General features: G+C 54.9%; 1 protein-coding gene across 1 annotated transcript in view; it reads right to left on the bottom strand.

Annotated features, from left to right (window-relative positions):
- The window catches only part of ITGB2 (integrin subunit beta 2), a 29594-nt gene extending 17522 nt beyond the window's left edge, over positions 1–12072 (bottom strand). The window contains exon 1 of the mRNA XM_070378239.1: positions 11908–12072. The gene's annotated coding sequence lies outside the window, so the exon portion shown is untranslated. The remainder of the gene's footprint in view (positions 1–11907) is intronic.
- Positions 12073–12473: the final 401 nt, after the last annotated feature.

Raw genomic sequence — 12473 nt, 5'->3', positions numbered from 1 at the left:
CCCAGGCTGTGTGACCAGCAGGGGAGGAGGCCTGAGCTGGTCATGTGCTCCACTCCGCTGAGCCATCCTGACCTCCAAGGGTGAGCAGGGAGTGGGCCTCCTGCCAGTGACACACACACACACACACACACACACACACCACACAGGTGTGCCTGAGGGGTGGCAGGCTCTGGGTCAGGGCCCTGTGTCACCTTTGTGGCCCTGAGTCCTCAGCGAATTGAGCTGAGCTTGGAGCAGAGACTCGGTGTGCCCAGGCCTCCTGGCAGGAGGCAGAACCAGGATTGTGCTGGCTGCCTGCTGGACGCCTGCCCCCAGGGCGAGGAGGTGTGACTGGACAGGCCCTGCCCACCCCATCCTCTGCTTGCCTCTTGTTTACAGAAAAGCTGTGGTCTCCCAGGCCTGGCTGGGGAATTATGATCAAAGGATGTGAATGTGTAGTAACAGCGGCAGTTGGGCCGGGAGAACTGGTAAGAATTTAAACAGTAATTCAGCCATGTGGCAGTCACAGAAGCTTTAGTTTCTCCCTGAAGTACCTAGATAACAGTCTCTGAGATACATTTCCTAGGTTGTTTTACAGAAGCTAAAATCCCCACCAAACAGAAGAAGCTGACTGAATGATGACCATGAACACACGGCCCCGGGACCTACTGGATCCTGAGGACTGATAATGTTAACCCCTGTGATCCTGCCCTATTACCTCATCATCAACCAATCAGAGAACTGGACACAAACTGATCACATACTCTGCTAAGCCCCCTCCCTCCTTTTGGCTTTAAAAATGCTTTGTCGAAATCTTCGAGGAGCTCGGGGATTTGGGGGTGGGGCCTGAGCCACAATCTCTTTGCTCGGCCCTGCAGTAAGCTTTTCGCTGCTCCAAGGTGTTTCGGTTTGTCTGGCCTCACTCTGCGTCGGGCACTTGAGCTTGGGCTAGTGGCCAGCACACAGTCCTGCAGAGCCACCACCTGCCTTACCTGCAGCCACCAGCTGTAGGCCACTGCCATTGTGTTTTTCTTATTCCGCACCTGCTGTCCTTAGAAACCCAGCACCTGGAGTGAGGCCTGGACCGGGCGTTGGGTCATCACTGACTGGTCCTGATGCTCCCCAGGCACTGTGGCGGGGGCGGGGCGGGAGGCTGGTATGCTGGTTCTGGCATTGGGTCTTGGAGGTGGAGGCAGCACCTTCAAACCCACTGCCTGCTGCGAGGGACCCAGCCAGCTGGCTCCGCCCTCAGGGAGTTGCTGCCCACCCCCTCCCTGGAAGTGTCCCAGGGACCCAGATCCGGCCCAAAGTGACAGACCTCCTCTAGCTTAGCTTCCAGGAGGGATGGCAGGGCTTCCTGGGCACATGAGCCCCCAGGTCTGAGAAACCTGTAGGGCTGCGGCCTTTTAATCTGATACTAAGAGAGTGGAGAGAGTGCTGAGAAGCCAGCAAACCAGAGGCAGCGGACAGGAAGTGGCTGTGTTTTATCAGAAACCAAGATCAAACCAAGATGAACAGGCTCGCCCTGAATACCTTGCCCAGTGCACTGCTGATGGTGTTGGCCAGCACGGTGGCCTCGGGGTCCCAGATCTGGGCCCGCAGAGGCTCCGGCCCAAGGTGTGCTTGTGTGGCCGGCCACGTGGTCCCTGCTGTGGCCCCTGCTGTGGCCTGTGGGCTCTGGGTGCCCGTGGGGTGGGTCGTGCCCGAGCCTCTGCTCTCCCATAACCTCTGCATGTGTACCAGGGGCTCTGGGTGGGGGAGGACCCCAGGGTGCCCCTGGGAATTCCCAGTCCTTTTGAGTTCCACCCAGCCTCACCCTGCTGTCTTTTCAGAGGGACCTTGCTCCCTGGTCCCTGCCAAAATTACAATCAGGAGCTAGAAATGTCAAAATGGAACCGTGGATCCTTCCTGTTCGGGTCAAAAGCAGAACTCATGCCCTGCTCTGGCCTCCAGGGTCACAGAGTGGAACTAGGAAGAAGGTTTCAGTTCACTGCATGCCCACCCATTTGTGAAAGCCCGGAGTTGCCCCAGAGTTCTCCCAGTCCTTTCAGGTTCCACAGCCGGGTGGCCTGTCGGGCCAGTGTGTGCCCATGACCTCAGCTGACCAGGGCACTGCCAGATCCGGGCGGCCTCAGGAGAGCACCCCACATCTGAGCCAGAAGTGGCTCCAACTAGAGGAGGGGAACCCCGCATCCCAAGTGCCCCAACCATGCATGTGGCCTAGTAGGGGGGCTATAACCCCAGCTCTCCATGCTTGTTCCTGTGGCCACAGATGGAACCCCAAAGGGTCAGCTGGCAGGTAACCCCATCCTGGCCTTCCTGGCCTATGGAAGCTAAGGCCCCTCAGCACCAGGCTGCGGACCCTGAGCTGCTCACAGCTGGAGCCCCTCCCACACAGGGGGGATGGCGAGGGGTGGGGAGAGGGGAGGGGAGCCGATCACAGCTGGAGTGGTACCCCTGGAGCCCCTGCCACCTGGAGGGAAGGGAGTGTACCTCGGTTAGGCAAGACAACCCACAGGCCGCAGGTCCTTCCCTTGACCGCAGGAAGCTAGTAGGGGGGGTGGTCTGTCCCCACAAGTGTCGTCCCCACTCGCTTCCTCACTCAAGCATTGGGACAGCCTCTGCCAATGGCTCCAGCCTGGCCCCGGTGTCCACAGCCCCTCAGGGACAGGACACCTGGACACACGGCAGCTCTGGGAGCTGAGGGCGGCCAGCCGGGAGCAGAGGCAGGGCCTGCAGCCAGCCCTGTGCTCAGCTGCAGGCAGAGGTCACAGCACCCGTGCCCCGCGGCCAGGACTGGCTACCAGAGCCTTGATGCCTGAAACCAGCATCACGGGGCTTTGCAGACTGAGACCCCTCTGGGTGCCGACGGCTCAGGTCAGTGTCAGTCCGGGTCCCCCAGCGACACGCTGTGCCTCAGCTCTCTGTGTGCCTGGAGGGGCTTGCAGGCCTGGACCAGCTTGAAGAGCCCTCATGTACTTGGGGCGCTGACTCAGCTGGGACAGCTGGTCCAAGAGCAAGGAGGAGGCGCTCCAGCCGGCCACCCGAGCCCAGGTGTGTGGTGCCTCCCTGATGATGTGCCAGCCTGAAGGCTGCACTGCACGCTCCTCAGATCAAAGGGCAGCCCAGCACCAGGACTCAAGGTGCAAAACCCCAAGTCCAGGCAGGTTCAGAAACCCAAGGCCACCCCCACCCCACCCCCACCCCCAACCCACTGCCACTGGCAAGGATTTTGCATCAGAGTCACCCTTGAGCTTGCCCTTGCCCAGCAGGGGGGCGCTGGCGCAACTGAGTGCAGCCACAGAAGTGGTTCATCTGGAGACCCCGGGCGCCCTGAGGATTACCCTTCACAGTGGACAGAGCTCTGAGCTTCAGGGACTGAGACTCAAAAGAAAAACTGAATCTATTCCTTTCAAACCCCACACACGCCACAAAACCCCATAGTTCATATTTGGTAAAAGACAAGAAAAAGAGGAAACATCAACAAAGGGAGAAAAGTTTGAGCAAGAGGCAGTGGGAGGCCCACATCCGAGGCAGGGCGAGCTGATGTCAGATCAGCTTCCTGTCAAAGACAAAGCCTCTGCCAAAGTGCAGACCCCTAGATGAGGCCCCTCTGACTGCCATCAGAGCCTGCCATAAACCCAGAGGCATGGCCAGTAAGTGACGAGGAACAGAAGCGCCCTGGGGAGGTTACAAGAGGAGAAGGCAGTGTCCAGATGCACCCTGGGAGGTGAGGATTCAAGCCTCTTTCATGTAGAAAAAGTGTTTATATCAACCTTTAAACAGGTATCAACCTTTAAAACCAAAAAGACAAAGTTAAGATGTAGTTGTGTCTGCTTTATGTAAAGACAAGAAAGAATTGGACAGAAGCAGATTGCAACAGAGGCTTGAACCCCCACCTCCACTCCAGGACTTAGAGTTTCAGAGAGACCAGGGAAGAGGAGGAAACCACCCACCGATTCTCCAAACCCACACATTCTCAGGCCCATGAAAACCCACCATACACGTTCACCACTGCTCAATTCACTGTCCATTGCAGAAATTTTCAGGGCCATATTTTCTGGCCAAATGGAAAAAAAAATTGATGCCCCCCCACACAGTTGCTAATTGGAACCTTTAAGGCACTCTGCTCAACATCGCTTGAGTTCAAGAGGAAATCAAGTTTAATGTTTACAGACACGTCAGAAAGGAGAGCGCACAGTGCTCACTGATCAACATGGTGAAAACCTCTGTCCCTGCAGAGACAGAAGCCTAAGGGCCTGGGTGGCTTTGTGCCAGATGAAAAGGAGTGATGACGCACACCTGCAGGACAGAGAGCTCGAGGCGAGAGAAAGAGCCAAGGGCTCAGGAAGTGAGGTGAGGGAGGGAGGAAACAGACAATAGAAGAAGCTGGAGAGTCTGAAAACAAATGCAAAAGCTGCAACTGATAATTACACCGAAACCCATTTCTTTGGAAAAAGCAATCCAGTAGGTGTCATCTGGAAGAGAGTGTGTGTGGCAGGTGCCAGGGAGCTTAGAAAGGGAAGGGGCAAGGTGGCTGCCAGCTGGGCAGTGGCCTCTGAAACTCATCTAGAAGCTTTGGGACAGAGTTGGTGCCGCCCTGAACCTCAGACCAATGGCCAGGAGAGAGAAGTGAGCAGCAGGACTCTGGCCTTGGAAGGTGCAGGGCAGAGCACGTTCCTGGGGAGATGCGCCCCCTTCACATCATGGGCCAGGTCAGCCCAGGTGCAGGAAATGAAACGATTAAAGGAATGAGAGACTGTGTATTTCAGAGTAAGGATGCTGAGCATAAAAACTAAGGGAGAAGCTGTTAGAAGATAGACTCTGAGACGAAAACCCTAATTTGAAAAGACACATCCCAGTTGTTTATTGCAGTGCTGTTTACAGTAGCCAGGACATGGAAGCGACCTAAATGTCCATCAATAGAGGAATGGACAAAGAAGATTTGGTATATATATATGATGGAATATTACTCAGCCAGGAGAAAAGTTTGCCTGGAGAAATGTCAATAACCTCAGATATGCAGATGATATCACCCTTATGGCAGAAATCGAAGAAGAACTAAAGAGCCTCTTGATGAAGGTGAAAGAGGAGAGTGAAAAAGCTGGCTTAAAAAAACATTCAAAAAACGAAGATCATGGTATCCAGTCCCATCACTTCATGGCATATAGATGGGGAAACAATAGAAACAGTGACAGACTTTATTTTCTTGGGCTCCAAAATCACTGCAGATGGTGACTGCAGCCATGAAATTAAAAGACAGTTGCTCCTTGGAAGAAAAGCTATGACCAACCTAGACAGCGTATTAAAAAGCAGAGACATTACTTTGCCAACAAAGGTCCATATGGTCAAAGCTATGGTTTTTCCAGTGGTCATGTATGCATGTGAGAGTTGGACCATCAAGAAGGCTGAGAGCTGAAGAAATGCTGCTTTTGAACTGTGGTGTTGGAGAAGACTCTTGAGAGTCCCTTGGACTGCAAGGAGATCCAACCAGTCAATCCTAAAGGAAATCAAGCCTGAATATTCATTGGAAGGACTGATGCTGAAGCTGAAGCTACAATACTTTGGCCATCTAACCCGAAGAATTGACTCATTAAGAAAGACCCTGAAGCTGAGAAAGATAGAAGGCAGGAGGGGAAGGGGATGACAGAGGATGAGATGGTTGGATGGCATCACTGACTCAATGAACATGAGTTTGAGCAAGCTCCAGGAGATGGTGAAGGACAGGGAAGCCTGTTGTGCTGCAGTCCATGGGGTCAGAAAGAATCAGACCCGACTGAGTGACTGAACAACAACATTACTCAGCTGTAAAAAGCATGATATAATGCCATTTGCAGCAATATGGATAGATCTAGAGATTGTCATTTGAATGAAGTAAGTCAAAAAGAGAAAGACAAATGATATGAAACCATATCATATCACTTATATGTAGAATCTGAAAATTGGTACAAATGAATTAATTTACAAAACAGAAACATATTCACAGACATAGAAAACAAACTTCTGGTTACCAAAGGGGAGAGAGTGGGAAAGGATAAATTAGGAGTTTGGGATTAACATTTACACACTGTTGCTGCTGCTAAGTCACTTCAGTCATGTCCGACTCTGTGCGACCCCATAGATGGCAGCCCACCAGGCTCCGACATCCCTGGGATTCTCCAAGCAAGAACAATGGAGTGGGTTGCCATTTCCTTCTCCAATGCATGAAAGTGAAAAGTGAAAGTGAAGTTGCGGGCTCCTCCATCCATGGGATTTTCCAGGCAAGAGTACTAGAGTAGGGTGCCATTGCCTTCTCCAAACATTTACACACTACTATATATAAAATAGGTAAATAAGAAGGACCTACTGTAGAGAACAGGGAAGGGAACCATATTCAATGTCTGTAATAACCTATAACCTATAATGGGAAGGAGAAGGAAATGGCAACCCTCTTTAGTATTGTTGCCTGGAGAATCCCATGGACAGAGAAGCCTGGCAAGCTAAGGTCCATAGGGTTGCACAGGGCTGGACACGACTGAAGCAACTTAGCATGCCCGTACACACGCATAATAGAAAAGAAACTGGAAAAGAATGTATATATATATACAGAATCAATTTTCTGTGCACCTGCATCAGTGTAAATCAACTACACTTCAACAAATTAAATAAAAAAGAAGACTGACTCTAAAAACAAAGTTTGTAGATAAAAAATTGAGTAGATGAAAACATTCAGTATTTGTCTCATGCAGAAGGTGAATGGTAATTTTTGTGTCTAAGGAAATCTCAGGAATAAAAGCAAAAAGGCAAATACCCCATAGAAAAGTCTGTTGTAAACACAAAATGCAGAAGAGAAGAAATGAAACTTGTTCTCAAACATTTGAAAAGGCTGCTCTGGATGATAATCAGGTATTCCAATCAAAGTACCTAGATTCCTGGTCTAGTTATCAAGCTGGACACTGTTTTTAACAACTGTGATGCTCACGAGTGGAACCTACACAGAGGGAAAATGTGTGAACGGTGAGTCCAGCTCAATTTTTCCAATAAAATGTTGCTGTGTGAAAAAAAAGTAAGTGAACAATAACCAAACTAGGCCGTTTCTGCTGGATGGTGGCATTGCAAGTGTTTTCAATTTTCTTCATTATCCCAGTTTGTATTTTTCAAACTGCTACAATAAACATATAAACTGATTTTTTAAAAATTCATACATTTAAGAAAATTTCAATTCTGTGGTGCTCGATGCATTGCTTTAAAATATCTCTGGGTTCCCAAAGTGGTCAGTTTTTCTGTCCCCAGTGCGGACAGAGGGCAGTCCTCAGTCCACAGACTGAGGGCAAGTGACTCTCTGCTGGGACGCCGGCTCCCAACTCGGTCACACATTCACTCAATCTCAGAACAAGTGCTACCTGTCTGGTCTCTGGCACTGTTCTCGATCCTAGGATTTTGACTTCTGCCAAGCCCTTGTGGTGCGCCACACCTCTGTCCCTCCCCCAAATTCCCATCACCCTGAAACCCTCACCACTGCAAAGCCAATGCACAGCCACATCCATGCTGTTTAGAAAATGAACTGGGGGCTTCCCTGGTGGTCCAGTGGCTAAGACTCCGTGCTCCCAGTGCAGGGGGCCCGGGTTCAATCCCTGGTCAGGGAACTAGATCCCACAGGCCACAACTAAGAGTTTGCTTGCTGCAACTAAGAACTGGCACGGCAAAATAAAAATAAATATTAAAAAAAAATGAATTGGTGGATTTTCGTCACTAGATATTCAACAAGGGCCTCCAGAACACTGTTGAACGGTTCCAACTTGCAACTAACTATAAAGCGTTTACTTTTCGTCTTTTGTAACCAGATACGAATAAACATGTTTACAAAGTAAAACCACAGATGGGTGGGAGCACTGGTCCCGCTGGGCTGCCGTTCTGTGTGTCCCCGCCCTCGGGGCACTGGAAGAGGACCGTGCCCCATGCTTGGGGAGGCCCCTCAGGCAGGAGCCCTGGCCCTGCTGAGGTCTCGCCCGTCAAGGAAGCTGGCCTCAGTCCCTGACTTACTCCTCATCCAGCCAGGGAACACTTCCAGCTACTCCTAGCTATAGCCCAGGGCACAACTCCCCCGGACAACCCTCCCCTGGAAGCTTCCAGAGTGGTGGAATCAGGCCGCGTGGGTGTGAAGGTCTCTGCATTGCAGACTGGCCAGATCTGAGCACCCAGGAATCTGACCCCACACTGTGGGCTCTGTGGTGACCCGTGGGCAGAGGGCGGAGGCCGTGAAGGCCTGGGCCACAGCGACCTGACCACGGCAGGCACGGCCAGTCTTCAGGGGGAGCCTCAGGCAGCGGGCGTGGTCCCTGCCTGGACAGTCACTCAGGACCCCAGGTCCCAGAGGACCAGGGCTGGGTGATGCCCACAGCAGCCCCCTGTGGGCCTGGCTGCCACTGACACCCACAGCCTCAATTCGTCAGCAGCTCCCTGGCGTGGGGAGGCCAGACCTGCTCCCCATTCCCAGAGGTGGGGGAACCAGACCTGCTCCCCAGGGGTAGGGGACCAGACCTGCTCCCCATTCCCAGGGGTGGGGGAACCAGATCTGCTCCCATTCCTAGGGGTGGGGGGCCAGACCTGCTCCAATTCTCCCAGGGGTAGGGATGGTGGCTCTGAGGGTCCCTAAGCCCCACAGCCAGGACAGATGCCAGGACTGGAGCCCCCATCAACCTGACCCCAGGGTTGCTATGCCTAAGTCTATGCCCAGTGCCAAGTGACTGTGGACAGGTCACAGTGACTTCCCATTCTGGACCTCGGTTTCCTCCCGGTCACAGAGAGCCAGGGGTGCTGTGAGCGTGAGTCTCATGTGCCAAGTACACAGGCCCAAGGGACCCAGATGTTTGCTCAAACTCTTCTCTGAATGTGCTGCAAAGATGTCTCTTAGACGGAGTCAACATTGAATCAGTGGACTCTGGGTAAAGCGGATTGCCCTCAATGCTGTGGTTGGGCCTCATCCAATCAGTTGAAGGCCTTAAAGGAAAGATGGGGTCCCCCAGGAGGAGAGGCCTCTGCCTCTGGACAGCCCGGAACTCCAGCTGTAGCATCAGCTCTCTGCGGGTTCTCCAGCCTGTCCTGCAGACTTGCGGTCTGTCAGCCTCCATAGTTTCACAGGTCAGCTCCACCAAACCAACCTGTCTCTCTGTACAAACACATGCAAACACGTGCACATGTTTACACACACACACACACACACACACACGTGCACGTGTCCTGTTGGCTCTGTCTCTCTGGGGAGCCCACACTTCATAGCTCCCAGGAGAAGCACCTCAGGTTCAGGGAAAGCTGCTGGCATTTTTTGACAGCACCTCCAGGTAGGTGGGCACAGCTGTGCCTTCCTGCTCTGTGTGTTTCAGAAGCGGCAAGGGTGCCTGGCTCCCACATCTCTCTGCCCCCAGCAGAGCCCTGCAGTGGTGGCACCCCAGCCCCGAGTCCATGTGCTCGGCTGCAGACCTGGCCTCATGGGGTGCCATGCTAAACGGGGATCGTGCCAGGGCTCACGTGGAAGCTTGAGTCTGCTGGCTCCCTGGCACCCCCAGCCCTGCTGCTCGACTGCTGGGACGGTGAGCAGCCTGGACACCCCTAGCTATTGGGGGGGACCCTGGAACAAGCAGGAAGGCCTGCCCGGGTCACAGATTGGCAGCTTGGGGACCTAACTGCACCTGCTGCATCACCAAGATGCCCACTCACCAGTGGTGGGAGCGACTGGAGACCCCAGGCCCGCCCTAGGGCTGCCGTCCGCACGGCCTGCCCTGCCCAGGGTCAGGGGTGAGTGGGGGAAGGTAGGGGAGGTGGGGGAGGGGAAGGCGGGGGACATGGCTCTTTCTGAACAGCCCAGGTTCCCTGCCCACTGCAGCAGCTGGACATGGACTTCATCAGCCTGACCATGACCCCATTCCAGGGACAGGGCCCCAGAGGCCAAGGGGGTGACAGATGGCAGCATGGCTGGGACAGGTGGGTCTTGGCATCCCAGGGCCCCTGGGGCTTGGCCCCCCACCCTGTCAGCCACTTGCTCAGTAGGTGCAGGAGGTTTGGGTGGTGCCTCCTTCAGACCTCAGCTCCTGGCTCAGGTGGGATTGGGTGAGATGACCTACAGCCCATTTTAGGTCTTGTTTAGGGAAAAGGGAAATGGACAGGGGCCAATTAGCATTGCAGCCCCGCCCACCTGCGGTGTCACTGGGACTTCACTGTTCCCAGAACTGGCATTCTCAGCTGGCCCCACCACCCACAGGGGCTTAGTCACTAGCGCCTGGTAGCTGCCCCCGTGATGTCGGCTCCAGAGGGACTGAGGGACACACGCACAGTGACAGGTGTGCAGGCTACCGGGCCCCACCCCCACATGCCTTCCAGATCAGGGGGGCCAGAGTCACATGGGGCCCCTCGGGCTCCATGCTGCCCCACCCACGGGGTGAAAACCTCTCCACAGTCCAGTAACCAGCCAGGCATGGCCTGAGCTGAACTTGTGGGGCCCTATGGACACAAGGCCAGCCTTGCCCACAGGCCCACATCGCCACCTCCCAGGGAAGTGGTTTTCGAATCACAAGTCGATTAGACCATCAGCTGGAGTGCAAACTACTAGCCCATTTCACAGATGGAGGCTGAGCAGCCAGCCTGGCCCCACCCGTTTGGCCAGTGTGTGGGCGGGCCTCTCCCATCCCCTGGACAGCGACGCCCCCTCTGCTGAGCTTCTGAGAGGCCCCTGACTTTCTGGGGTATCTCCCCTCAGAAACCTCCAGGAGCTGACTGTGACCTGCCCCAGGGCTGCGCTGGCTTGGTCCAAGCCAACAGCTGTGGGCAGGCACGTCCATGCAGATTTCAGCTGAGAAACCCGAGGCCGGCGGGGCTGAGTCTGGCTGCCTGGCCAGCCGAGCTCCCAGGAAATATCTCAATTTACTCCCGTCGGGACAAATCCCAGGGCAGCCAGGAGTCCCCTTTCCCTGAACTCATCTGGGTCCTTGGACCCTTGTCCCCACACTCCCAGGGGACAGGCCTCCAAGGGCCTGGTTGCGGGAGATTTAGGTCACACACCCAATGACCGCCTAAAGCTTTAACTGTCTCCCCGCATTTTCACATCATTAGGCCAGAACTCATGAGCCTCTGGACCCTGAGAGAAGAAGCAGACCTGCCTTCAACACAATGCACCATGGACACAAACACACACAGACACACACACAATGCACCTGGATACACACACAGACAGACACACACAAAGCACTGTGGACACACACATACGCACAGAGACACATACACTCAGAGGTACCACATGCACACAGACACACACACAGAACAAACACACACAGACACAAAATGCACCATGCACACACAGACACACACAGACACATACACTCAGAGGCACCACACACACACACAGGGGCTCGCTGGAGGACAGACCTGCCCGGCCAACTGTGGAAGCATGAAGAGAGGATGGGGACAGACCAGGGCAGGAAGAGGAGGGCACGGGGCAGGAGGAGGAGGGGGAGGCCCGGGAACCCTCCTTCAGAGCCCGGCCGCGCGGACCCCGTACCCCCGAGAGGGGCCTGGCCTGCCTCCAGCCTCCTTCTGGCTCTGCGGGGCCTAGTGGCCCCCAGATCAGGGGCTCAGCAAGCGCCTGGGCCTTGTTGAGAGACTCCCACGGCGGGACCGAGGCTGAGGTCTGCGCGCATCCTTCCGCCACGCTGGTCCCATGCCCTTGGTTACATGCCTCCCGGCAGCCAGTAGCTCTGCAGCAGTGGGCTCAGCGCTTCCCCTTGTGGGGTCTCAGCTCAAGGGGCCTGGAGCGGACGACCAGGGCCACCGGGGCCCCCGCAGCCTGGGCTCCTCGGAGCTGCTTCCCTCGGGAAAGACAGCAGCCGGGGCCTCAAGACTGAGCAGTTCCCCTTCAGAGAAGCTAGCCCGGACACAGAGGAGCCTCTGTCCACTCACCCCTGGATGCCCTGGAGACCTCGGCAGGGGTGTCCCAGCTGGACTGGCAGGGGCTTCGGCTCTGCTCTTCACCAGGCTGGTGCTTCACGGATCTGGGAAGACACTGGCCACTGGAGACCCCACGGGTGAAGGCGCGGTGCTTCCTGTTCTAAGTCAGCAACTTGGAGGAAGTAGTTACATGTGCTTGATTGCACCACTTGGGGCCCGTCATCCAGCCCCGGCCCCTCTGCCTACACAGCTCCAGCCCGGGGGCTGTCAGAAGAACAACATGCACACAGACACACCATCCCTTATACATGCTCAGGGCGGGAAGCGGAACAGGGTGGGAGCGGATGGAGCAGGAGCAGGGCCCCTGGCAGCACCGCCTGTGCCCTCAGGGGATGGGGAACCCTGGAGGGCAGTGCCCAGGAATTTGCACCCCTGGAAGGGACAGCTTGCAGACCGAGCACACCCATCAGAGAAGAAGCAGACAGGCACAGAGGTTCCAAACTTGTATCACAGAAATGGAAAAGCATCACAGGGCCCGAAGGGCAGAACAAGAAAGTGGAGAGCAAATCAGTGAGCAG

This window comes from Bos mutus, chromosome 1 (genome assembly GCF_027580195.1).
Source record: "Bos mutus isolate GX-2022 chromosome 1, NWIPB_WYAK_1.1, whole genome shotgun sequence".
Lineage (NCBI taxonomy): Eukaryota > Metazoa > Chordata > Mammalia > Artiodactyla > Bovidae > Bos > Bos mutus.
Note: the sequence above shows the minus strand (reverse complement) of the source record. Positions and strands in the feature narration are given on the sequence as shown.